The sequence below is a fragment of the Strigops habroptila genome, chromosome 10, assembly GCF_004027225.2.
Source record: "Strigops habroptila isolate Jane chromosome 10, bStrHab1.2.pri, whole genome shotgun sequence".
Lineage (NCBI taxonomy): Eukaryota > Metazoa > Chordata > Aves > Psittaciformes > Psittacidae > Strigops > Strigops habroptila.
The window spans coordinates 20,195,916-20,222,770 of NC_046359.1; the positions used below are offsets into that span (position 1 = coordinate 20,195,916).

Below are 26,855 nucleotides of genomic sequence, written 5' to 3' on the forward strand. Positions count from 1 at the left end.
ACATTTACCCCGAAGCTTTTCTAGCAAATCTAGAAATCTCAGAGGATCAGGTATGTCCGCTTGAGGTCTTGCAGCTAACACCACTAAGTTGGGTTACAGCCTCATCATACTTGGACTGCCAAGGTAAACATACAGCAACACTTCAAAAACATTAATGAAGTCAGAGTTATACTGGTGGAAGAAAACAAGGGCAGCAGGATTTGTTTTTTTAATTTTAGGAGGACTTGCTTCCATGAACTCAAGATGGCTCTAGGGCTATTGACAGTGACCAAGCTCACCAGCGAATTTTCTCAGTGCTTCTTGTAGCAATTCAACTTCAAACAATTTCCATGTCCTAAAAAAGCAGTCAGTGCAGAGGCAGGTGCTTCTCAGTCACAGTGAGAATTTTATGACACATACAGATAGAGGCTGGTAAGATGGATGTCATCCTGAGAGAAGGAATCACTCCACGGGAAATGGATGACTTGGTCCTGACCAGCACTGTGAAGGATGACATCTGCTGCCAATCACCCCACTTGACCTGTGGAGACTAAACCAGCCCCTGGACACAAAAGTTCACTGCAAAGGTTTGACTACCTCCTCTGTATAAATGTGAGGTAAATCTGCAAAGGTTTCTACAACGTGGTGAATATCAGCTCCTGCTCAGCACTACGTCTGCAGCCTTGTTCCATAACAAGAGACAATGGAAAGGAGTAATCTACAACCTCCAAGCTAAAGCTGTTACTTGAAGAGACCAAAAATATGCAATGTATATAGTATGCTATTCAAACTTATGTCCTTCTTCGCATGCACTTGAGAACACAATTGGCAGCCCATCCTCAAATAAGAGCTTTTTGAGAGAGCAAAGCAAGACTTTTTCATTTTGGGGGGAATGCCAAGAATTGCCCAATGAAAAAAAAAAGCCTTTTTTTTTTTTTCCCCTCAACACAGTTTTTCTAGTGTTGGCTGTGAGACTATACAGGTGTAACTGAGGATAAATTAAACTCATTTATGCTGTGAGTTTATTTATGCTTAGTCTTGTATTCATGGTAATTTGCATGTTGAACACATGAGGAAATCTAGATGAATTTAAGGGTGAAGTGAATCAGATTTGTTAATTCTTCTGAAGAAGTTAAGTAAAGACCATGATCTTTAACTGAAATAAAAGTAGACTCACATCACACAATCCACCCCTGCACAGAAGCTTTTTTTCAGCTAGGTTTACTGGACTCGGACAAGAACTTGAGCCAAGTGCATGTCTTCCACACAAGGCCAAAAGCCTACTTAGATACCCAGGTAGTCCCAGTGATCATGGGGCTGTCTCTGGTCTCAGTTCCAAGAGCTCCTCCAGAAAACCTTGAAAGTCCTCCTCTGAATTCCTGTAAACCTTCCTCTTCCCTCCAGTTCCATTAACATGATGTACAATAACCATTTTTCAGTTACAAAGAACCAGTTCTTAATTTGTAAAAAGTAACCCTTTTTTTCAGAATAATGGCTATAATACTGTAACATCCATCATCTAGCTCAAACTGAGAGCTGGAACCACTTGGTCATCCAGTTAACGGGTTCAAATAATGAGAGTTAAACAACAAAAAACCACACCAAAACAACAATTACATTAAAGCAGTTTTTCATGTTTTGCCAGGGTTTTGTTCCCTGACTTAAATTAAAATTTGCAAATATAAAGAGTTTTATGAATGTATGTCTGGCTTGGGGCTAGCATGTAAGATAAACAATATCTCAAAAAATAAATAAACCAAAGATGCCCCAAAGATGCTCCTTTGCCCCAGTACAAAATCCTACTATGCCACTTTTTAACACGCTACAGAAATGCAGCCAGTATCCCTTACTTGGACTAAAATTGTCAAACAGCCTGGAGTAATACAAACTCAAACAGATACGTGGAAACTAGTTAAGATGTCTGATACAGATTTTAGAAGACCAAATGTGATACTGGCATTTTTCACCTAGAAGAGACTTAAAAAAGTATTTTCAGGTTAAGTTCTAACACACATCACATTGCTTTGTTACAAAGCACACACTTTTTGTTCAAGACCAAAATAAATTGCATGTAAATCTAGACAGTAAAGTACTTGTATTAGCCAGTGAAATAAAGAAAACAGAAAATGTTGTGCTCAGAAAAAAAAGGATTATAAACTTACATACATTAACCTAAATATATCTATATTATTTCTGCATAAGGAATAAAACACCAACTTCTACTTTACTACTGAGTCCTTCCTTCTCTTTAGAAAAGTAGGAGTATAATGTTATGTATAATGAAGGTTTTTCTTCCTAAAAGCATTGCTGAAAATCTTAGGAAGCTAACAAAATAAAAATAACAGGATGGACTCTTATAGACAGACCTCCAATCAGATAGGAAGATAACTCAGCAAACTTCCAGGCCGCACTGAGCTTGAGAGAGCAGTGCACACAGTAAATGTGACGGCCTCAGTCCAGAAGGACTGCAATAAATTAGAGGATTGACCAACAGAAATATCATGACTTTCAACAGGGAAAAATGCAGAATTCTGCAACCAGAGTGGAATAACTCCATCACTGATACAGTCTGGGAAATACCTTACCAAGAGGCATCCCTTAAAAACATGCCTGTGGTGTTATACACCAGGCTGCAAAAGTGAGCCCTCACTACAACCACAATTGCACGCTGGACTACATTAGGAGAACCGTGGCAGCAGACCCAGGGAAGCTAGTGGTGAGGCAGCCCTGAGAGATCCTCTGTTCAAGAGGGATGCAGAAAAAGCGGAAAAGGTCCAACAAAGGGCCACCAGGGTGCCTAAGACGCACATTCTATGTAGAGAGGCTGAAGAAGCTGGGCATGGTAAGTTTGGTGAAGAGGAAACCACAGGGTGATTTAACTACTTACAACTATGTGAAGGGCAGTTATTTCGACAGTACCACCAGATTCCTCTTAGTAGTGCCAGACAGCATAACAAGGAATCACACATAGCTGCTTCAGAGGTTAAAGTTGGACAGTTGGAAAAATATTTTCCCTAGCAGCACTGGAGTAAGTTGCCAAATAGATTGAGAGTTTCTGTCTTTAGAAAGGCTCACCCAGCAAAACAACGCCTGATTTGGTCCTGTGTTGCAGCAGCCGTCTTCCAAGCAGAACCTTGGACTAGGTGACTGCTGGAGGGCCTTCAAAACAGCATTTTTATGATTCCTCAGAATGGTAAAGTTCAAAACTATTCCTCCATTCATTCTTAATCTACTATTTGACCAGCCACATACTGTAAATGTTGATTTTTTTCTTTATTTCTACTAGATATTTCAGTGCAATTTCAGTACTTTGAGCAGAAGCTGTTCTTAAACACGATCATGTGTGCATCTGCCTAGGCTGGAAATCATTTACCAGACCTATGGCACAATGTTAATTATTTTCTTTTTTGCTTGCTTAAGTTGTGTTTCTATCCCTGCACAAAGATTTTGGTTTTCTAGAAGAGATATGTTGTTATACATTCACTGGCACTGCAGACTGAACATTAAGCACAACTGAGTGAAATTTGCAAAAGCGCTGAAAATGCTATTGCCAGGCACCTCCTAAACCAACGTCATAATCCTCATCGTAATCTCTGTATTTGTTCAGAATGCACTGATGAATTTGTACCAAAACTTTACATACAAAAAAAGGAGGCATATCATCTGGGAAATACAGGACACTAAATACTACTTTGTTCAATGAAATTCAAAAGTTCTTGTTACTTACAAAGTTTCTTTCTTAAAAGATAGCTTCCTTAAATCTCTAGCCAGGTAATGATGTGTGTCAGTATTCAAAAGAGACACAAATGGCAGCCTTCATCTCTAAAACAGAGCATATGTGCCAGTTTAAGCTATTTTTATACAGGCTTTGTAAAGATGAAAGGGAGAAGTTTGGGGAAAAGAAGCAGAAAGCCCATCACTGAGTTACCTTAAGATATAATGACTTACTGAAATTCTCACTGGCTTGGAGCTGAGAGGAGACTGGGGAATGAGTACTCATCCTGGCACTGCTGAGCCATTGGCAACTAGCACCCACTGCTGGTGCTCACTCCCCAGCCCCAAGGGTGCCTCCTGCCTAGCCTTGCCCTTTCCTCCCCATACAACTCCTCATGCATTTCTCTGGAGGTGGGAGTCACCACCGCCTCATTAGCCTGCTTCTGATTAATAACATGGTATGGTTTGCAAAGAAGCATAAAGTATTGTTTCAAGATGCAACCTTTGGTACCTTGAACATCACGTACCACATGCGCTACTGGAGTTCTTCCAGATGCCACCTAATGTGGCCAGCAAGCCTGCTGTTGGGTAGTACAGTTAGAATAGTAATTTATATTGTTCAGGAAAAAAAAATACATCTGTTGAAAGGATCAGCAAACACCCTAACTTTGAGGTGAGAAATCACAAAGGGAGAAATCAACCATCACTTATTTAGAAATTGTTGCAGTACAGGAAATGAAAAAAAGCAACAACAGCAACGAAACCCCAGCCCATGGAGGAAAGCTGAAAGGCTGAGGACATCCTGGATTCTTTCCAACAGGCAGGCATGCTTCATGCTGTAATTACATAAAGGTGCTTACTTATAAATTCAGCAAGTGTGTTGCCATCAACAAACCAAAGTTTGAATAATATGCTGCGATGCAAATGCTTTGCTCTGATCCTTAATTAGTGAAAGAATAAAGCATCTTACAGCAGCAAAGAAAATCTCTGCAGCAGATCACAGGTATGTGTCTTATGCAATATACACGTTTATCCTCTACCCACTTTCAATACTTTGCCATTTTGAATTCCTAGTACTTGATCTAACCCAAACAAACATTAGTAGGCACAAAACTGGTCCTGCCTTGAGATCAAAATAAACATCTGACTTTATATGCAACACACATCATGAAATCTTCCCTTTTTGCTAGAATTTAAACATAATGGTTAATTTAAATTAAATTGCTACTGCCCAGCTAAAATTGTTAATGGAAAACTACTTAAAAATTATTTAACATTTGACTATCTAAATAACTGAAATACTGCCTCAGAGTTAGCCCTTATGTTTTTGGAGACAGCAAAGGAGCAATGAAAGGAAATGTTCTTTTGATAGCAGAGAAGTTTCAAGGTGTTTCATATTTAAATATTTTACAATAGAAGTTGACTGAGCTCTACAACTCAAGTTCAGCCCAAATCCACTCCCTGTGGTAACGATAAAAGTTTCTAAGGAGAAAAAAAAAAAAAAAAAAGTATTGCTGATTCACTGGGTTTAAAAGCTTTGGGAACATTAGAGGCAGATAACAATGTGAATGAATGAAATATAAAACAGGAGGAAAGAATGTTTTTTGCTCTTTAGCCCCTTGAAAGACTTTTCTTTGAAATCATTGAGCCTCACAGCAATGATCCCATTTGATGGCTGTTTTTTAAACATGGCTTATTTCCAGTATTAATAAAAATGTCTCTATTTAAGTAATTAAGCATGTCAAAAGACAAGGCTTCAGGGGCATCAGATACTCAGCATGAATCATGCTATTTTAAAATACCCAGCAAGATAGTAACTCCTAGGACTCCAATGCTTGTGTTCAGAGGCATTGCAGAGAAAGTGCTGGCTCCCTGGTACGTGTGCCAACCAGGACCCCCTCAGAAAGAGAAACTTCAATATTCTGGGATAAAATGGATTGAGAGCAGCATTGAGGGGTTGGAACTAGATGATCTTTAAGGTCCCTTCCAACCCAAACCATGCTATGATTCTATGAAAATGTAGGCAGTGCAGAGCAGAGGAAAATGTGTGGCCCACCACAGCACCCTGGAGAGCCCCGGTGACCCAGGCAGCGGGCAGAAACACATTAAGGCATCAGTTTCCCAAAATATCCATTTCTTCGTTCATCAAACTAGAGAGGGAAGACTTGTTAGGAGTGCAGAGAGAGCAGATTAGACTGAGGCTTGATTCGTTTCCTAGCTGATGCAGATGTGCTCATGACTCATTCTGCAGGGATGGAGTCGTTTCTACGGAACAGGCAGAGTGGCAAGACAGAAATCCTATAAATGCTCAGAAATAGAGAATGAGAAGAGATGCATGAAACAAGTGTTTCCTACAGATCAAATCCCAAACAGCAGCTTGTGAAGAACATGATACATTTTGTTCTCATGTGCAGTACTATGAAACCACTGTACACATTATTGCAGCAGTTTCCCCCACTGTTTTATGATCACCATGGGAATCAAAATCCATTTAGAGGGTTACAGGGAAATGTTGAGGCTTGGAGGCTCATGCAAATAAGCAAGCTCAAACATTACCATAAATGCCTACAATACATAAACACAACTACAGTTTGGAAGTTAAAGAACTGAATTAAAAGTAGTATCTGGCCAGAGAAACCTGATTAAAGACAATGGAAATGCAGTGTGAGATTAGATCTAATCAGTTCACCTCCAATTCTAAGGCTGAATTAACCTTAAAATTATAAAAAATGTTTGCTATTTAAATTTAAATCACTTTATTCAAATTAAATATAGCTCAGTTAGAATTTAACAGTCATCTTTGGGAAAGGACCATAGATTATTAAGTACAGAAAAATACCTTATACAGAGTGTGGCACAGATCTTTGCATTTCTTTTCCTCATCACATGTATCCTATACATTTCGTAATGAATTAATAGTCTGGCTTCTCATGGGGTTCATTTCATACAGGTGATATATTTTTAAAAGAATGAGAAAATGTCTTAGCCCCTCCAGGATAGTCCTTAGGTAAAAGAATTCTATGAAAAATAATTAAAAAAAAAAACTTTCTAAAATAAGTTTAAAAATCAATTGCCTTCAAAAATCAAATGTCTCATTTTTCAAAAGAAACATGAGTAATGGAGGGAGTTGAAATGGGGAATAGATTTAAGTTTTTAAAATCTCACACTGCAGTTATCTGAAGTACGTAATATCTCAGATTTATGCTAAAATTTGAAGCAAAGGATGGCAAACTACAGCATCTTGAGGGGATAATTTTACACAGGAAACAAACAACAACATACATTGTTCCTGGGGTACTTCCAAGAGAGCAGATGAACAAACCAAGGGCAGCTGGCAAGACTGTCAGGACAGCATCCAGAACCAGCATCTACTGAGCTGCAAGTCAGAGTTGGGTTCCCAAGCTGAGTTATGCACATTTATGTATATTTGGAAATTCAGTCAAATTTACTGCCCAAGTATGCTAAATTCATGTCTCTGAAAACACAAGACCTTTTTTGTAACCACAGAATGAGTTTGGGTAAGGAATAGCTTCAGCTGACTCCCCTGGAATTCATTATTTAATTCAGAGTCTGTAGGTAATGCTTCAGAATTAAAAAGCAACAATTATAAATAGATTTATTCAGAAAAGTTAGTATACGAGACATGCAGACCCTGATCCCACAAACACAGTATCAAACCTAACCCCTGGAATTAACATTAGAAATGTCTATGAGATTATTTATTTTGTTAAATGTAAGAGTTGGTAGAAATAATTTGAAGCTCCAGCTTCTTCTTGATGTAGACTCAATAAAGAGTATCTCTATACTATCATGGAAAGACCAGACAATGCCCTTTTCTTCAGGCCAGAATAGCAGCTTCAGTGGGGTTAGAAAAACAATCAGCTAAAGAAGCCTTTACATTTTTAAAAGCAGAATTGCTACAGTCGTACTTTTCCATTTTCTCAAAAGTTCCATATATTTACTTAATATTTTACTGAAGAGTCTCATTCACTTTATTCACTCATTCACAAGTATGATTTCTTTCCAAGAAGTGTATTTTGGGCTAACATGCACATCTGAGGCACTATTTCAAAGACATTTCTGTTAAAAACGTCTTGGGAAGTGTTACACAAAAAGAAAACAAGTCTATTTTAAATCAAATGAAACAACTTTCAGGTTTCTAAAATATTTACAAAATCTGTTCCTTGTTTTTTAACCAGCCTAAGGAACATCATTTCTAAGGACACTCTCAGTGATAGTTAATTTAACAGAAACTGTGCCTAGACCAAAAATTAATAGCACCACACAAACCTTCACTTGATAGTTCCATTGTCTCTCACTGGGTTTCTCTGGCCAGACAGCGCTCTTCCCAGCTACAGGTCACTGCTGCCACAGCTACAGTTATATGCTTGCAGAGAACCACGCAGAGACGCCACCTGTGAAGCTTTAATGAGCCCCAGTGCTGCAAGCTGGGCATTGGGGTTTATTTATTCCCAATAATTAGATATTGTATAAATATCACAAGAAGAACTGTGAACATTCATTCGCAATTTCAAGAGCCATTCAGACCCACATTCTTATACATACACTAGAATGTCAAGTATATGTATACACACATATAGAAACATCTATGCATATTTATATATACACATATATCCCTGGGTATGCGGCAATCATCTGCACACAAATGTTGGATATGCAAGGCAAATGTGAAACTGCAAATGCACAATTTTCTTCTTAATACTTGCATCAATCAACTTAGACAGAAATTAATATTAAGTACTTAAAATATTTGATACACACACTGACAGTCTCCAGGATTAACCCCAAATTTGAACAGAAGATAACAGTCAAAACAACTCTCAAAAGCAGTAGTCTCTTTCTGCCATTTTTAACATCCAAAGTGGGAGAAAAAACCTAATCTGAGCCTGGTTTTCTTTCTGTATTCTATAGATAGTCATCTCTGGCATCAGCAGACTGAGTCTGGGCTTCTCATTGATTTTCTTTTTTCCTGATGTATACAGTAAAATTGAAGTCCTATGCATTTCTGCTAAATAAGGTTCTGCCTTAGCTAATAGCAAACTATGACAATGGTCTGCAATGAACCACGGAAAGGGAAGCAGTCTTAAAAAAAATTGCCAAGAGCAGCTGTGAATTTATAACTGTCAATAAAATTGCTGAGGTTTTTATATGCACATTAACAGCATGTTTCAGTGTAAAATGGGGTTCTTAATTCTTTTCACAGAGCATTAAATCATATTTAAGATTTAAAAAAATCCTTGATCAGCTACTGACAGGTCTCCTTATCAAAAGCACTCTGCTTCCTATGTTCACAGTTTGTAGACTTCAACAACAAGCTAATTGCAAAAGATTCTTCTCAAAGTACAAAATAATAAGGTGTGACTATGCAACATATGTTGTTCATCATTTACTCCAAGCACAACTCCAAGAGACTAATGTGTTTTCTTGTAATGCCAGTGAGATGTATTTCAAAAGGAAGGTAAGTCACAAGTATAAGATAGTGCACGACTGAGCTTCTGGTTCCTTCAGCTGCACGGAAAAATGTCTTTCATTTACTGCATACTTCAGGAAAGGCCACCTTAAACCCTGTGAAGATGGAATGATTAGCTTATGAAGTGGTTCCCAACCTTCTGTTAGGACTCACTCAGGAAAACAGCAATACCTGGGCCTCCGAGAACTCCTGTGTGTTGCTGAAACGTTTCTCGTTGCCAAATCCTGGTGGGCACAAAGGACACCTTCTTACCCTTGCTTACATTTCATCCTAACTCTCAGAAATAATGTGGAATGTATTATGCAAAATCTGGGCCTGAGTTGATCTCACTCCTTGATTAATAAAATTATTGTGTACAGTTCTGGTGTCCTCAACATAAAAAGGACATGGAGCTGTTGGAGCGAGTCCAGAGGAGGGCCATGAGGATGGTAAGAGGGCTGGAGCACCTCCCATATGAAGACAGGCTGAGAGAGCTGGGGCTGTTCAGCCTGGAGAAGAGAAGGCTGCGTGGAGACCTCATAGCAGCCTTCCAGTATCTGAAGGGGGCCTACGAGGATTCTTCAGAGGGACTCTTCCTTAGGGACTGTAGTGATAGGACAAGGGGTAATGGGTTCAAACTTAAACAGAGAAAGTTTAGGTTAGATATAAGGAAGAAGTTCTTTACTGTGAGGGTGGTGAGGCACTGCAACAGGTTGCCCAAGGAAGTTGTGAATGCTCCATCCCTGGCAGTGTTCAAGAGTGGACGGAGTCTTGGGTGACATGGTTTAGTGTGAGGTGTCCCTGCCCATAGCAGAGGGGTTGAAACTAGATGATCTTAAGGTCCTTTCCAACTCTAACTATTCTATGATTCTATGAATCAGAGCATCTCCAATACGTTATCTACCTCTCTTTATCTTAATTTCACTGTCAGTGCAAACTAGCAATGGCACTAGGGCAGCACAGGAGCTATGAGTATCTAACCCACTGTTGCTAAAAAAAGTAAATTGTTAGAGGCAAAAAACTCTGTCAGAGAAATACATTACTTGCATTTATTTTATATTATTAATGAAATATTTCTACATAACTGTGGGACTTCCTTTTTGTGGGAGTTTGACTGTGACCTGCAGTCTCTTTATTAGAAGTCTTTCTGAGGCAAGACTACAATAATTTTGTACACAGCCAACACCAGCAGTATGTAAATTCAGTGGGCTAACAATGTTCTGGCCTAAAGACTTCCTCTAATTTGGCATCTAGTTACACAGTAAGACCAAATAAACAACCCCAAACAGCTCTGGCAGTGGCACTTCCACCTCTGCATGACTGCAGCCACTACCAGATGAAAAACATGAACAGATCATGTGGTGACACATGAGGATTAGGCTGGTGTTGGCATGCATGTGGACAGCCCCACACCAGCCACGGGCATATGATCCAGTGGCAGCAGTGCCTGACAGAGATGCTGTCCCCCAAGCTGCCCAAGGGGAACTTTGGGGTCCTGGCAGGAGGGTGAAGGGAGCCTGGGCCAGCCTGGCCAAAGGACTTGCTGGCACCCTGTCCATCCACCACTGCTCTATGTCCATCCTGCCACTCCTGAGGCTCACAGCAGTATTTGCACCCAGACCAAGAAGGTTTCTGAAACATGACCCCCTGACACTTGTCTTGCACCACTCTCCTCCTACCTGACTCCGCATGCTGGCACAGAAGACGAGAGATGAAGCAGCACACGTTCAGCTTCACAACCTTCTCAGAGAAAATGACAGCTTGAGTGACCCATTATTATTGAACTGGTTTTTAATGAAATGCTAGTACCGTACACCACTATACAAAGAACATATGTGGCTGCAAGTGATTAATTACACTCTCAAACAACCTAATAAGAGACTCTCATATTAAAAATACTTTATGGCAACTATTAATTTTTTCTCTCTAATTATCAGAGTAGTGATGGAGTAATGCACCCTTCACCTCAAATTTGCCTTTTTTTTTTCTTCTCTCCATCTTTGTTAGCTTTGTTAATGTTCATTGTTGCTTATGTGCAACAGCCAACCTTATTCGTCTTTTTAATTTATAGAAGATAAAATACATTAAAAAAAACCCTTTGATTTCATCAGAAATAAACATTTCAATCTTCACCTCTTCCCCCTCCCACTCCCACCCCCACCCCAAAATGGTTGCCTTAGGAAATTCACAATATTTTATTTCCACCACATTTCCAATGAATTTTACTATATTGACTATCTCAAGGGTCCACCTTCAGATGTTAAAAACACGGAGCAGACATACGTGACCTTTGAGATGTGCTTGAGTAACCACCACTGAGGACTGAAAATCAGTGGTAATCCATACCAAAGAGTACTGAAAATTCAGACCTATGTACATTAACTTTAGGAGGCTACATTCTGATTACCATCCAAATATAAATATGATTTTTCGCCCTGTCAACCTGTTTGACAAGCACGGACAGCCCTATGTTTTAAATAGGACTCTACACAGAAATCAATACAATTGGTATTTGAGAAACACTTTTGCTTTTCTGTGCTAGACTGTAAGTCTGAAACCAGAGTAATCGACCTTCTGCCTTAGCCTGACCCAAAAACACTGGCCAGCAGCAGAACTTCAATACCAGCTTCTAGCTGCTGAAGGAATATTATTCATACTGATGTAAAGTTTCATATTGATCAAATGTAACAAAACCTCATTCCATCTTTCATTTATTTTAATACTTAATAGTTTCAGGTTCAAACTTAAACAGAGGAAATTTAGGTTAGATATAAGGAAGAAGTTCTTTACTGTGAGGGTGGTGAAGCACTGGAGTGGGTTGCCCAAGGAAGCTGTGAATGCTCCATCCCTGGCAGTGTTCAAGGCCAGGTTGGACGGAGTCTTGGGTGACATGGTTTAGTGTGAGGTGTCCCTGCCCATGGTAGGGGGGTTGGAACTAGATGATCTTAAGGTCCTTTCCAACCCTAACTATTCTATGACTCTATAACACACTGCGAAAGGCTTCAAGGAGCATTGCAACTTGTCATTACCACAGAACAGAGTTATTGTGTGAAGAAATGAAGAAGTCACCCACACACTGAGATGACATTTCTGAATACTCCTTTATGGTCTGCCTTAATGCTATTTCCCAAAGCCGACTATTCTCAAACCCTTATTTTATACAGAGAAAACTGACGAAAGCATGAACAGAAAAACAAAAATAAATTTGAGGATACTAATCCACATGCCCCTAAATGCATTTATACCTTTTGCAAATGAGAGGAAAACAACCACACTCTACGAGTACATAAGATTCATATCCATATTATAAAATGCAACCAATTCAGGAAAAGGCAATTATTTCAGGCATTCTTTATTTTCAATTTTAGAGCAGACCCATGGATTTCTGCTTTTAGCTGCTGAAGCACAGTCATGACACCTGGCTTAGCAGACAGTTGTGTATGCGTTGCAGAGCTATAGGCACCAGTTTGTCTTGTTAATTCACACATGAGCGTGCTGCTGGTCCAAAGAGGATGGTCTGCTTAAAACCAATTATTTTGTCTTTTACCACTCTTGTTGCTGGTACCTGCAGCCAAACCACTTAAAACGCCATCTATTTGCTGCCATCTAAAACCATATGTCAGGATAAAACTAGATAAGCACAGACACCAATGGTAAATATGCTTGCCCTTGCAAGTCTGGTGGGAAGACACAAGCCCCATTTAGGGGGAAAATGAACATACTGAGTTTTGCTGGTTCATCCCTCGAAATACAATTCACATGTGAAACAGTGTGTCCTGAAGAATTAGGAATTTAATGATGCCTTATTGCTTGAGAAAGCCACATGCCCCCAGAGAATTTGTATCATCGTATGCCATGAGTAAGGCTGGTGGAGCTGGCTTTAGGCTCTAATGAAAGAGGTGGAAAAGAGAAGCTGAAAAAACACCATGACAAAAGATGCTTTTGTTACTTGTTGAGAAGAATCTGAATCAAAATGTGTTCACAGTTATAATTTCTTGTAGAACTGGAAAAACTGCCAGTAGAAATAGCATGATTTTACTTTCCAGTGTCACTATAATTCTTCTTCCGATCAAAAGAGGCTGAAAAAATTGTCAAGTTATTTCATTAGAAAATGCAGCTAATTTACAGGCATGGTAATTTTCCCCTTACAAAATTGTATAATGAGCTTTAAACTCACTAAATAAAGGGTCTCTTCTCCAAATGATTATGCTTAATTTACACAGGAATTAATGGTGACTGGACCTCCTTTCAGCTTTAAAATAGCTGCATTACAAACCCAACGTCAACAGCTTCGTAAAAAATCCTAACAATCAATGGAGTAAAAAATACTTATCTTTATAACAGTGCATACACATAGGTGTCTTCATAAATACCTTTTACAGGATAAGCACATAACTGTTACATCACATATCAGAATCCAGCAAATATATAGTGCTGATCCCCTATTAAATTACTTGCTTAGGCATTATGCTGATAGAATATATAAAAAAGCCTAAATAAACAGATAGACAGAAGCACCAAGGAGTAATACTTTCATCTTTAAAAATTGCTCTCACTATATTCAATGATAACGATTTATCTATTTATTAGGTCTACTTTTGTTGTGGGTTTTTTATTTCCTGGTTAGTCTGTCTAAAGAATGGAAACTTCAGTTTATAGACAAGCCTTGCCAAAGGTAGCCCGATTTCTACATGGTCAAGTAGTAGCTAGGAAACCCCAGCATTTCCAAAAATCACGTATTTTTGATATAGAAACTAGATATTATAAGCCATTCCCAACAGCAGCTTGTTTATGGTCTCACTAAGGCAGTAGATGTGTCACATAAATAGATAGCGCTTGTCCCTACCAAGTTATTAAATGAAATTAAAATGCTTATTCCTGTTACCTAAAGCAGTTGACCCTGAGGTTGTAGAAGCAGGAGAAATGTATTTAGAAGTCTTAGTTTAAAAACAAAACAAAACAAAACAAAACAAAACAAAACAAAGCCCTCCCTTTCTTCCTTTGTAGTGTAAAAAGGCCTAGTTACTTTTTCAATATACCGTAGAAGGGAGATTCATAGAATTTCAGGTCTGGAAGTCACCATTAAATCATGTAGCCCATCCTCCTTTATCATAATATAATAGGTTTACAGATAATACAGAATCAGTGACATCTGCAAAAGCAATCAACAAAATCTAAGCCAAAATATTATGAGTGAGCAATAGAGACCAAGACCTTGCTCTCACAACAGCTTGATTAATTTAAAAGAAATGAAAAGCAAATAGTATTTTTTAAAAAAGTAAAAATGAATCATTGGTATATAATCCTTGGGAACCTGGCACATTTATCATGATTGTGGCACCAGTATTTCCTCCGATCAAAACAGGGATAAAGCAGCATTTTTAATACATCATTACCACCTACTGGACACAAGGGAGAATGCAGCTCAGAAATGAGGCTGAGAAAATGGACATCCAGACAGCACAAAGTGCTGCCGAGTCTATCAGGAAATCCTGTGAAGCCCTTTTCCCTACATCCTTGCTTCACCTTCCCCCTCCACACACCCATCCTAACACAGTCTGACTTCCCTCTGAAGTTCAGAAGATAACTAGTCCAAAGGTGTGAAAGTAGACCTGGTAACTAATGTATAACCCAGGACCATGTCATGAATACAGTCTGAATCTGAAGTCTACAAGAAGTACAGTGAACTAGAGCCTGAGGCTTCTCTGGCAAGCAACAAACATGCTATCTTGTTTCCAGCAGCTTTGACAGAAGGAAACCCTTGGAACGTGTTCCTGATGCAAAGTGACAAAGGCTTTCTGGAGATGTTTTATTGCCTCTCCCTCCGCCTGGAAGTAATTTTCACACTTTGGAACCAAATTTAATGCTTAGGGAAGATGCAAGAGAGCAATAAGACCAAAGAATTTGACAGTGATGATGGTTTTCTCTGATAGAGAAGTCTCTTCTTCAACTTACAAAAATCCATCCATATATGGGTGGAAACATCTGCTTCTGAAAGTAACTGCATATCCGTAAGATGTAGCATTTGACTAAATCCAACAGATTTAAGAGGAGCATGTGCCTCTTGAATACAAATGTAGTAAAGCACCTGTAAAAAGGCTTTTTAAATTAGAACCAGTACTTACTGAGCTGACACAAACCATTTAAAATAAATTAGATAATAAGCACTGTCAAAGAATACAAAATGAACTTACTAGTACCTACAAAGTTATGAGGGACAACTTACTGACAATATTGCTACTCAAAAAAATTTGGACATTACTGTAGCTCATACAAACCATTCAAACTAGAAAGTTAGATTACGTGTGAAATCTGCATGACTGCATATAAGTTCCAGTAGCAACTGGTTGACACTGGCCACCACTGGGAGAAGGAGGAGTCCACCCCTAGTCTTTCTCCTTCCCCTTCCAGATCAGGTACTATGCAGGCTGAAGAGGCCACAAGAGTGGCAGCTCCTAAGTGGCTTGGCAAGCACCTTCATGCAGAGCCCATTCTATGCCACAGAGCCACAAACTGATGTTTGTAGGTTTATAGATACTGCGCAGACTGAGCACTGATCCGAGACTTGAGGGAGATCTGGGAACTGCTGCTCAATCTGTTTGGATCTGCTGAGTGACTTCAAACAAGTAATTTCACCCTTCCACCACCTCGTTTCCCCACATAGAAATGGGGTATTAACAGCACCCTCCTCTGTCTAGCAGTTTGAGATTGTGATTTATAAGAGGAAATTATTACTGCTGCAGTTAAATCCTTATGAACTTCATCACATATGTGAGTAATAATGGCCCGGGAACAATTTTTTAACCCATTGTCAGCATTACTAATCGAAAAAACCTTGTATTTTGCTGTGAACTATGAATGTTTTTTACAGGTCACTCATCTCCTCTGCTTCTTTACCCTTGCCTTTTCCAGTCAGTTTTTCTCTTTTTTTCACCAGCAGCCTTCCTAACACTGCCACACTCACACATGTCACGCTACCAACTTCACAACATCTTCCCTCAGCCTTTGGTAACACTGAACTTCATTCAGGAGTTTCATGAACTGAATCATTATGTTGTTACTCAGACATGCTCAGCTGGTACACAGAAAGGTACTGAAGCTTTGCACAGTGCCTAGAACAGGATATCATCAAAACCCACAGCAACCTTATGTCATTCTCCAAAGTATTCAGAAGACTAAAAGACAATGACCCAACAGAACTAGCTGCTCTGATTTTTCTGGAGATTAATGACCACTTGTAGTAAAAGGGAGGCAGAGGTTTATTTGTCAGCCATTGACCCCAAAGAGTCATTTTTGCTTTGGACTCATTCTGCAGGGTCCGTGGAAAAGGTGTAACACATCAGTACTCAGCTCTCCAGAGTGCTAGAACTCACCCTGCAACTGAAGGAAGAGGCTCATGCATCTCTAATGTTAAAGCAAGGATCCTGACTCTTCTTTTTAGATACAATCAAGAACTGGCTTTTTCAAAGAAAGAAATTATAACTATGCATGAATGCATTTAAAAACTGGACAGAAACACTCATTTCGTAATTCTCAGCTTCATCACTCCTCACTGAACGGGTGAGAGTAGTACTACTACTCATCTTCCCAATATGCAGAATGACAGATTTCTGTGGTATTTTGTCAGTACTAAGCACTATGAAAAGAGTAAGATTTTATGCAGGAACTGTGTTAGTATAAATCACAAAAGCAGACACAGCATCTTTGTCCAAAACAGAGATGTTTTAACTCCATGAGGCAGTAAGCACCCAAAAGTCATATGGTAGCACTGGCTAGGTTAGCAGGTGTTACAGACAAATAGATACTAGCCTATATAGCAAAATTTAGTACAGAGGATCTGTCATCCCTACTGTACCTATTTCAAATTTTTCTGTTTCATTGTTTAAACTTCAGACTAGCTCTGCTTTGGTGCCTCGTCCTGAAGCTCGCTTGCACTGGAGTGCATTCAAGATTCCCTCAGCACATCCTCCAGTTTGTTTTCATCAAAAAAGCATAAAGTTCATGCACTCCACGACTGCTGCTCAACTAAAACCAATCAAAGTGGATCGATGGGGAAATTCATTTCAGAAGACCTCTCCTGGTCTGAAGTAAAACATGAATATAGATGCACGTGTTGAGACGCTAATTTCTTGTGCTTCATTGAGTTTTGACAAATGAGTATATCTCAATATTAAATGACATGGAAGGTCATCACAGGAATAGGATTTGTCTTTTTGTTGCAGCTACAAAAGACAGCTACTACCTCCTCCCATTTCCCCCTCCCTCCTCCCTCCTCCCCCCTCCCAAGACTTTACATACATATATATTTATATGCTGCATTCTTTCCTTTCACAAAAAGCTAAATGATTTTCAGCCTTAGTGTAACACAGCTTACCATCTCAGCAGGTGCAACTCCTCTCCAACTGGCTTATCCCTTCTTTCCAAGATCTTGTGATGTTTATTGTCAAAAAGTATGCCAAACTGCATGTTAGTTACTCCTAGGCCTGGAGGACAGGGCATGGGATCCCAGGCATGGCCAGCATACAAGCGATGCCAGAATCCCTACTCACAACCAGCCTGTTCTGCTTGGCTGAATGACGAGATCCAGGACACTCTGGATGCAGACGGGAGGACGCAAGCAGCAGCAATGTCAGGGCCTAGGAAGGCTCCATGCTCGAAGTGAGGCGTGGACATCACATAAGTTAGTTCTAGTTTAGTTCTAGTTTGCAACTTGACATTTTCAGCTTCAGAGCAAAATTAGAAAATGTCTGTTGTTTTGAAAGCATTACAAAGCACACAGGAAAAATTAAAACTTAAAAAAATTTGCAACAGGGAACAGAAATTCCTCCATAAGCTATTAGTATGAATTTGGCCCAACAAACCATTTTGATTACCACGATAGTTTAGCAGCACCTGATTGCTCAGTGACATTATCTTGGCAGTATCAACCCAGCCTGTAGAAAAGTACCCAACATCAAAGTCATGACTGCAGTTAGCATTAATTTGCAACATTGTGAAAAGGGCCTGCAGACAGGAAAAAACGTGAAAGTCACAAAAAGAGGGACATCTTCTCATACGCTCAGATATGGTCTCCCAGATCTCCCTCCTGAGGCACACTGACAAAAAGTGCAGAGAAATTGCTACTTGTGCTGTTCTATAAATGCTGTGCACTCCTCAAGCCTGGTAAATGGGAACTTTAAACGATATCAGATTGAGATCCTTCCACTCTTAGGAAACCGATCAATACACCTCTGCTTGATGCAAGTTTTAACATTTAAACAAGTTAAAACAGGGTTTGCTTTAAAAGATGCTAAAGCAAATAGTAAGAACCAACCAAAACAATGTTATTTACCTGTAACATTTCAGAAACTACTGAACTACAAAATGTACAATCAATTCCTTCCATTTTTTACAAGAACAAACCCCCAAATAGTTATCTTCTGATATGAAAATGGGATTTTAAATTTTTGGATGGAAGAAATCAGTGCCTTGTCCTCTTACTACATTAAATATCCCTTTTGCTCTCATTCCTTTTCCCAAGCTGTTTAGAAAGCTTAGTGAAAGTGGGAGCACACCTTTCATACTTCCAAGATAGCACCTGAATTTTCACCTCACATATTCCAATAAGGCAGCTAGCAAAAAATTTTGGGAAGAACTACAAGGCATGAATGTACCAGGGTAATTCACTGAGAATAGAAAGGTGCAGATAAATCTCTTGGAGACTGTTTTTTATTCTTTCCTTCACTGATAAAACTACACGAATGAAAGAGTTATAAAACAGTGAATGTGACAGTTGCAAGTTAAAATGGAGTTACGCAGAGATGAACTGATATTTTATTATTATTTTAATAAATACATAATCTGGCTGCTTTACTTAGCTAAGACATGAAATGGGATGCACTGGATCCAGTGTAATTATTTCTATTGAAACAACCTGCTTCTGGTTTTTGGTGCTATATGAGAGTAAATCCCTGTCATCTAAAGCCAACAGGAGATCTAATCTTGACTGCCTGTAAAAGGGAGGTACTATACAACTGCTGAGACAAAGGAAACAGGACCATTATTCCCATTATGTTCAGTATCTTACATATCTCGTTATTTCCATTGATGTTCAGTATTTTACACATCTTGCTCTTGGAAAAATGTAAAGCCTAATTTCTGCCCAGAATTTACATTGTTTCAGAATAAAGAGTACAACAGAAAAACAGGTACCAAAAGAAAAACAGCAAAGATAAACAGTACATGAAATTTTATGGTGAAAGGACAAGTGATCATGGCTGCTTCTTGCTTCCAGTAGAAACAAGGACAGACTTTCCTTTCCCACACTGTCATGGAGTCAAGAAGCCTGTCTGGGGAAGGTGCATAGCAATGCCCATACCAAACCACAGCCAAAAGATTAATAGAGGGTGATTTTCCTGTTAAGGCTATCTTTAATTAATAGGCTCATCCAGAACAGGAGGTAGAAAACACTTTTAGAGAGGAAAAAATTTCATTAGTTTCTTAGAAGAATTAATTTATTTTCAACAGGTTCAGCATTGAAACTTCCACGAAAAAGGAAAAAAAAAAAAAAAAGTAAAAAAAAAATTACCTCTAGAAATACTTTTATAAACTACAGATATACTCACTAGCCACTTTTCTAGGAACCTTCAAACATGTAAGGCATTGCCTTGGCTTTGATAATTTGCAACAACAAACATAGTTTAAGATACAAGAAATTTCTTACATACAAGAAAATTTTAAAACATTAATGTTATCTCAGTCTAAATGACCAGTCTGTTCGAAAGATTGTACAAAATGTATTCGGTACTTCAAGAATAAGGGATACTCTTTTGAAAAGATGTATCATACTTTTCATACATTATCATGTGACATATTTTAGTCCTTTAACTATAAAACTCATTGTAATTATAGACGCACAATGGGCATCTTTTTATAAGGATAATTCTTCCACCCTGTATTTTTTTCTGCTTACTACGCTCAAAAGTCTCCCCTGCCACTATTGCCAAAGTATTCATGGAGCAGAATTTTAATGGAATCATTGTTAAGTCTTCATATTTCTACAACCATTCAAAAACATTGCCTCGGAAACAATATGCAGAGCCGCATGCTACAGATTTCTGAGACCATAACATCCCAAGATGTGTTTTTGCATATGATTTGCATTTATAATACACTGTTTCACTGGAAGGTGGAAAATACGTTAGGAAATACGTTTAATCTTCAGAAAACATATTGAAAGTAAGCAATATAAAAAGTATTAAAAAAAATAAAATCAAATATGTCTGAATCAATGAGCACCAGGGTTAGGGGTTTTTTTTTTACCTCTGCTGTTCAGAGCTAACCTTTCAGCCAGTAAGACTACTAGTGCTTTGTACTGGGATAGTCAAAGCGTGGTCCAACTGGCCCATCTAGATTTACTTAATTCCAGGCCCAAAATGAGGCACTAGAGCTAGAAAATCACCTCTTGAAACCACTCCCTGCAGCTGGACCATGAGATTCAGCAGCAGGCCCAGAAAAATCTGTAAGTCCCCACCCCTTACCAAACAGAACAAACAAAATCATGAATAAAAAGCATTTCACCCTTCTTACTTGACCATACCAGTCCTGTAACCTGCCTTCAAAAAAATTAAATCATGGAAACATGGCAATGTAACCAACTTAGCACCAACTAACCCAACGGATAAAACAGGACTACACGGTGATAAGGCTTATATCTTCTGGCTCAAAGGCCAGAAGGAATTCAAAGCTGACTGCTGAAGAGAATATGTAACTCCATGTCCAGATTTGGGTCTAGACAGTTTTAGCAGATACATCTTATTTCTCTGTCAGTCTGTGTTTAAATGTGACTTCACATCTACCTCACTTTTGCTTGTGCATACACAAATACGTATGGGAAAAATCTTTGAAAAGAAAATGATAGTTGACGTAGAGCAATAATCCTCTAGCAAGACATTTTACAAAAGATGACAGAAAGCAGGCAGCACAAGTAAGCCTCTGGAGAAGACACCAAAGGAAAATGAGAAAATACAGTCAAAGAAAATCAGCTAATTAAGGCACTGGTGTAATACACACATTTGAATAAATAGACTTCAAAATAAACATAGACAAGATCATAAACTTACAGGTGTTGTAAAGGTTCGGTAAGGATGAAAGAAAAAGCCTCTGCGACTAAGGATGACTGAGTTGTATGATCAGAGAACAGTATGATTGCAAAGTAAAAATGCTCCAGGACCAAAAATAGAACCTATGAGGAGAAAAAAAATGGAGAAAATGTTAGGGAAAAAAACCAAAAAACCAAACCACACACACACACACACACACACACAAAAAAAAAAAAAAAACCCCCACACAAAAAAAAAACAAAACCAAAAAAAACCACAACAAAAAACCCCAAAACACCACCACACCAAAAAAAACCCAACCAAAAACCAAAAACAACCCCAAGGTAAGAATTCCATGTAGTCTAGCAATAACAAAAAATCTTCTACAAAGTTAAAACTACAAGAAGGAAAACCACAGTGACTTTCTAAGAAGATCAAATGCTCAAACAGCATCTGTGTAAAGTGCTGAGAGTCAGTCTTCCCACAACAAAAAAATGTACCATGCACACTTATTAAATTCCAAACAGTGCCATGCAAAGCTGTTAACATCTTTCACAGTATATCAACATTATAACAACTGCCTCTGAAGATGCCAGGAAGTTAAAAAAAAAAGCTAAAAACAAACAATGAAATTCTGAAGTTTGCTTAGACAGCAACTAAGTACTATATTAATACTTCAAACCAATGAGACAACTGATGCATACTAGAAAAATCTGATTTATTTTAGAACACCTGTGTACCCACAGAGGATGCTGAGCCCTGTCAGAGACCTAAGAGCGACCCAGAACACATTTTTTCACCATACTCCTTCCCCAGCTGAACAATAAGGATGATGACATTGGCATCCTTTTAGGAAGCATATTGAGATCTATTGATTATACTAGATAGATAAGAACTAAGTGTTAATAGTATTCTCATAAAGCCAAAGACAGGATAAGCAGAAGAATCTAAGAAATATCCTGTAGCAAAAGAAGTTAAATGGACACCAAGGCTTACATACTGCATTTGGGTGAAATTTTCATTTAATTACAAATAACTTCCAAGATTACTATAGCTTAAAAGGGTTGAGAATAAAAAAGAAACCCTCATTTGCTCATTTTGTTTAAAGTAAACATTGTTTGCTCAACTTCCTTGAAATATTGCCTTGAGTATTTATGTTTATTTCTTCCTGCAACAGACAAATAATACTTTGAGGAGAAAAACCTTGTAAACCCATAACATCTGCCAAGATTCTGGGCACAGACTACCATCTGAAACAAATTTTGTTCTATGACTAACTTCCCAGTTTGTATATTTCCTTTAAAGAGCAAAACACAAGTTTAAGTTTGCTTTTGCTGAGGACAAAATAGACTTACCATAAATTGTTGACTAACAGGTGCTAAGTGCTACTTACCTGTAAAACAAATAAAACAAGCAGGGAGTTACTTAATGGCACTCAGAACTGCATAGGACAGTAGATACTATTTAGGTGGCCTGGTGGTTAATCATTTCTATCTTTAACACCAGAGTTAGATGGAAGAATGGAGTGAACCAAGGATTTAGTAAAAAAGAGATATAAATTACAAACTCCAGGTTGAACAGTGCAATGGGCTGCGCAAATCTCAGTGTCAGCAAAAAACATCTTATGACTTGAACTTCACTGTCCCCAAGGTGACGGTGAGACTGCTAAGACAAAGGTCTAGCACAAAGACCTGTTTGCTTTGAAGCTTGGAATTGCTTCTGTCTCACCTAAGATAAAAGTTCCTTATGAGGTATAGTCTCCAGTATGTTCCTTTTCCAGACTAACTTCACAGGAACCACGAACCAATATTGTTCATATTACACAGAATTTCGTAACTTAAATAATTCATTAGCAAACTCCATTAAGGCATCGTATACACCCACTAAGAGCTCAGTAAGAGTATGTCTTTGCCTCATTTTTCTTTCAAAACTTTTTTCTTTCTGAAAACTACAAATGTAGCACCCATTACTGTCTTTGTTTCTATTAAAGGTGACAAATTTGCAAGGTCGTAAGTCATTAACAGCAGTGTCTTTAATCAGTGATAGAAATGTTGGTTGGAAAGATCCTCTGGACATCATCTAGTCCAACTTCCTCTATCAGGAGTGCATTCTCTTAAAATTAGATAAATTTTTGAGTTTAGTCTTCTTTGAAATAGAAATCAAAAAAAGGACTTAAAGGAACAACCAATGTTTCATTGGTGTAATATTATAATTAAACAATTCTAAATATGCGCTACAGTCAGATACCACATCTTTTTACAGCAGACACTCTATTATTGTGGTACTTAGAGATAGAAAGGATTAAGGTTAATGGAGTTAACAAGTTGTTTATTTAAACCCAAAATTTGCAGATAATTGTCTGAATGTTCTTTGGCATGCAGCACCTTTGGCACTGATATACCAAATATAGTGTTAGCTATCCCTGAAATCACAATATGTATATAAAGATGCCAAAAAATGTTAATATAGCTACAGTGCACACACATACCAAATTCACATTTTTACAACATACAAACAATGTCCAAATCCTAAATTCATAACCCACTTTGCATTCATACTGGGGTCCTGGCAGCTTCCATAACAGAGGTGACTGACAAGCAGACCAGAGTATCATTTAGAAATGTCATCTCTTACGTTCCACCATGGCAATGATGTCTTTTGTTTTGAAGATTTAAAACAGAATAAAAATTTGAATAATAAAACTTGTTAAAGCTGAAAACTGTATTCAGGTGGAAAAATAAAATCACTTGGATGAAGACAGAAGCAGCAGTACAGCCTTAAAAATGGCAAGGCATTCCCCCTGACAGCTTTGCCATTGATAATGGCAGAATTCTTGTTAAATGCATTTCATCTCAGCTCAAAATTCGAAACAAAATTAGACTCATGCAGTCTAAATAAATCCAGAAAAGGCTCATACGCTTGTTTCCCTTTTAAGCCAAGTTTGTTAATGCTAAAAAAGTACAGAACAGCAATCTTTAGATTTCTGACTATAAGCCAAACAGTTATTTTTCATATCTAGAATTCCCCTGGTGATGTAAGGAGATTAATGTAATACACTACTCACAATATTATGACACACTATAATTATCTCCATGGATGCCAGAAACAATTTTGACCACTGTGATAGACTGGGTACTATCCAAAAGAAACAAAATCAGTATAGAATTTAAAAGATATGGGTACAAGTGCACTATATTTTGATCGCACTGACAAGATGCTAAAGGCAGCCAAGGATAGCTGGGGCTGGGAAAAGGGTGATGCCAATTTAATCTTTAAGATTGACAGCTCTGTTTGGGACAAGGAAAGATGAGCGGATGCTATTCAGCTAGGGAAAAATCACTGTAGAGGAAAAGAAGTGGTAGAAGTAATATATTAAAAATAAATATGGAACTTGAGGGCATATTTAATGTAAAGCAAGCCAAATGCTTTGCTAAAAAATGCAGCCTTTGTACTCTTTTGAAATTAATACATGCTAAACATGTGGCCTTTGTACTCATTTGAGACTCTTACCGTTATCAGTTTTTCTCCCCTCAAGCTATGTCCCTCAGCAGACATTAAAATAGTTGTAATGTTAATTAGCATTCAGAAACACATTTTACTATGAGAAATAGAAAGTGCCCTGAGGAGCTCAAGCCCTGCTGCTCTGGGACAAACTTTGTCCCCAACACCAACCCTGGGCAAACAGCTTCCAGAGGCCTTGCACCACTGTGGCTCCAAGGGCGCAACGTGATGCCGGTACCCTCTCCTGAATGACTACACTCCTGGGGAAGCCCAAGAAAGGTGCCAGCAAGTGATGGTGGTGGCTCTGGGTGGCACAGATACACAGGTCTGCAGTCCTTGTCACAGGGAGTGATGAGCACACTGCTGAGTCTTCAGGAAACTGGAAAAATTTGAACTCACAAACCAGGTGAACGGAAGGAAAAGCTGCTCGGAAAAGTTTCTCCAATTAAAGTGAACTCTGGAAACAACTGTAATTTCCCAGGAGATCCAGCTCCAGTGTTTGCACAGGGCTGTTCCTTACATACTCTTTGTAAGTAATTCTGCCCCATGTTGCACTTGGTTCTAAGGAAGAACCAAGATGCTTCAAATCTTGCATGTCTTTCTGTCTTTGTTTCTTTTCCCACAGAAAGTTGGCAGTTCTGCATCTTTTCCTATTCAACACAAGCAATAAAATAGACCTGATTTAGCATCACAACCTTCCCAGACCTGCCTTTTCATAGAACCTCATGTCCTGCTCTTCTCTCCTAAATACTGGACAAGTTCTGCTTCAAGCTGGCCACACAAACATGGCCAGGATTTGTCCTCATGGATCTCTTAATCTAAAAATTTCATTTACGCAACAGTTGCTGCCTTCATACAATGACAATAAAAAGGCACCAACAGTGCAATCTGATGCCATGCCCCTGAGGATCACTTAAATGACTTGCTTGAATCCTATCATGCACATTTCCCTCCAGGAAGCAGAAATATAATACTTTTACTGATTTATAGAGAGCTGTTGAAAAGCCTTTGCTAACTTCAGGAAATCAGCAAAAGTTATATTTTTATTGGGTTTAGAAAGAGGGGAAAACAACACAGAGATTGTAGGTGTTCTTCTTGGTTTGCTTTTTGAAGCTTTTAACTCACTGAATGGCTAGCTTGTAATATAAACATCTGACGTAGCAAATTCAGAATTCCCACTGTCTTCTACAGTAATCCCAATAGAAATCTACAACATTTAGGCTTCACCAAAAATCTCGTATTAAAACTAGCATCCCTTCCTTTGAGCCCAGAAGATATCCCATGAGCTAGTTTCTCCTACCCATGTCCAGATAGAAGAATGTGTTCCTTTGGGCAACAAATATAAATACTTTAAGGTTAAATTCTGTTGTAGTATATATTTCTGTAATGTGTATATGTTATTTCTGCGATAGGATATTGTACTGCTGCTTCACAAACACCTCCATATATGCTATAACTGACTACTTGACTACATCTAAGTTTAATGCACACTAATAAAAGCTATACATCATCCACCCTCTTTCATCATTGTTTTTTCCTATGGGCTGTCATATTTTTATCTTGGACTTCCTCAGCAGAAATGCACACACAAAGCTCATGCCCAGTCAGCTTACAAATCAGCAAAGCCCCTGGACAGGCTCACTGCACTGAGGGTTCACACATACACAGAGTAAATCTGACCTTTCTATATGTGTCAAGTCTTGCCACATGCACACAAAATGCATGCACCAGGGAGCAGCAGGGGTTTGCCAAGTAAACGCACACACATTGCTCATCCTGTCCACATGCTTGGGAAACAAGGGCACGACAGGAGCAACCAAAATGATACCACGTGTACTGAAATGCTAGGCAATTTTCTTCTGAACACATGTACCCTGGAAAAAACAAATGGCATATTCAGCAAAAGGCTGACTCCCACGTCAAAGTCAGTTTAGTTTTGTTTCTGTTTCACATATTTTTAGAACTGCTCTTTCTGAAGGCTGCTCCAAGGCCTCACTGCTTTCATGTTTAAAGCCTTTTCTGATTAACAGTCTTCATCTATCCCTTTCCATTTATACTTACTAGTGCTAATGAACTTACAGAGAGCAGTAAGATGCCTTTCAAAGTCTTCA

The 26,855-nt window shown here is 38.6% G+C and overlaps 1 protein-coding gene across 7 annotated transcripts in view; it reads right to left on the reverse strand.

The window, feature by feature from the left end:
- SMYD3 (SET and MYND domain containing 3) overlaps window positions 1-26,855 on the reverse strand; it is a 393,064-nt gene that overhangs the window by 174,190 nt on the left and 192,019 nt on the right. Inside the window, exon 1 of one of the 7 annotated variants that reach the window (XM_032920196.1) lies at window positions 21,265-21,380. The exons of the other annotated variants lie outside the window; for them this stretch is intronic. The gene's annotated coding sequence lies outside the window, so the exon portion shown is untranslated. Of the gene's footprint in view, window positions 1-21,264; window positions 21,381-26,855 lie in introns of those variants that run through there. 7 annotated transcript variants of the gene reach the window in all.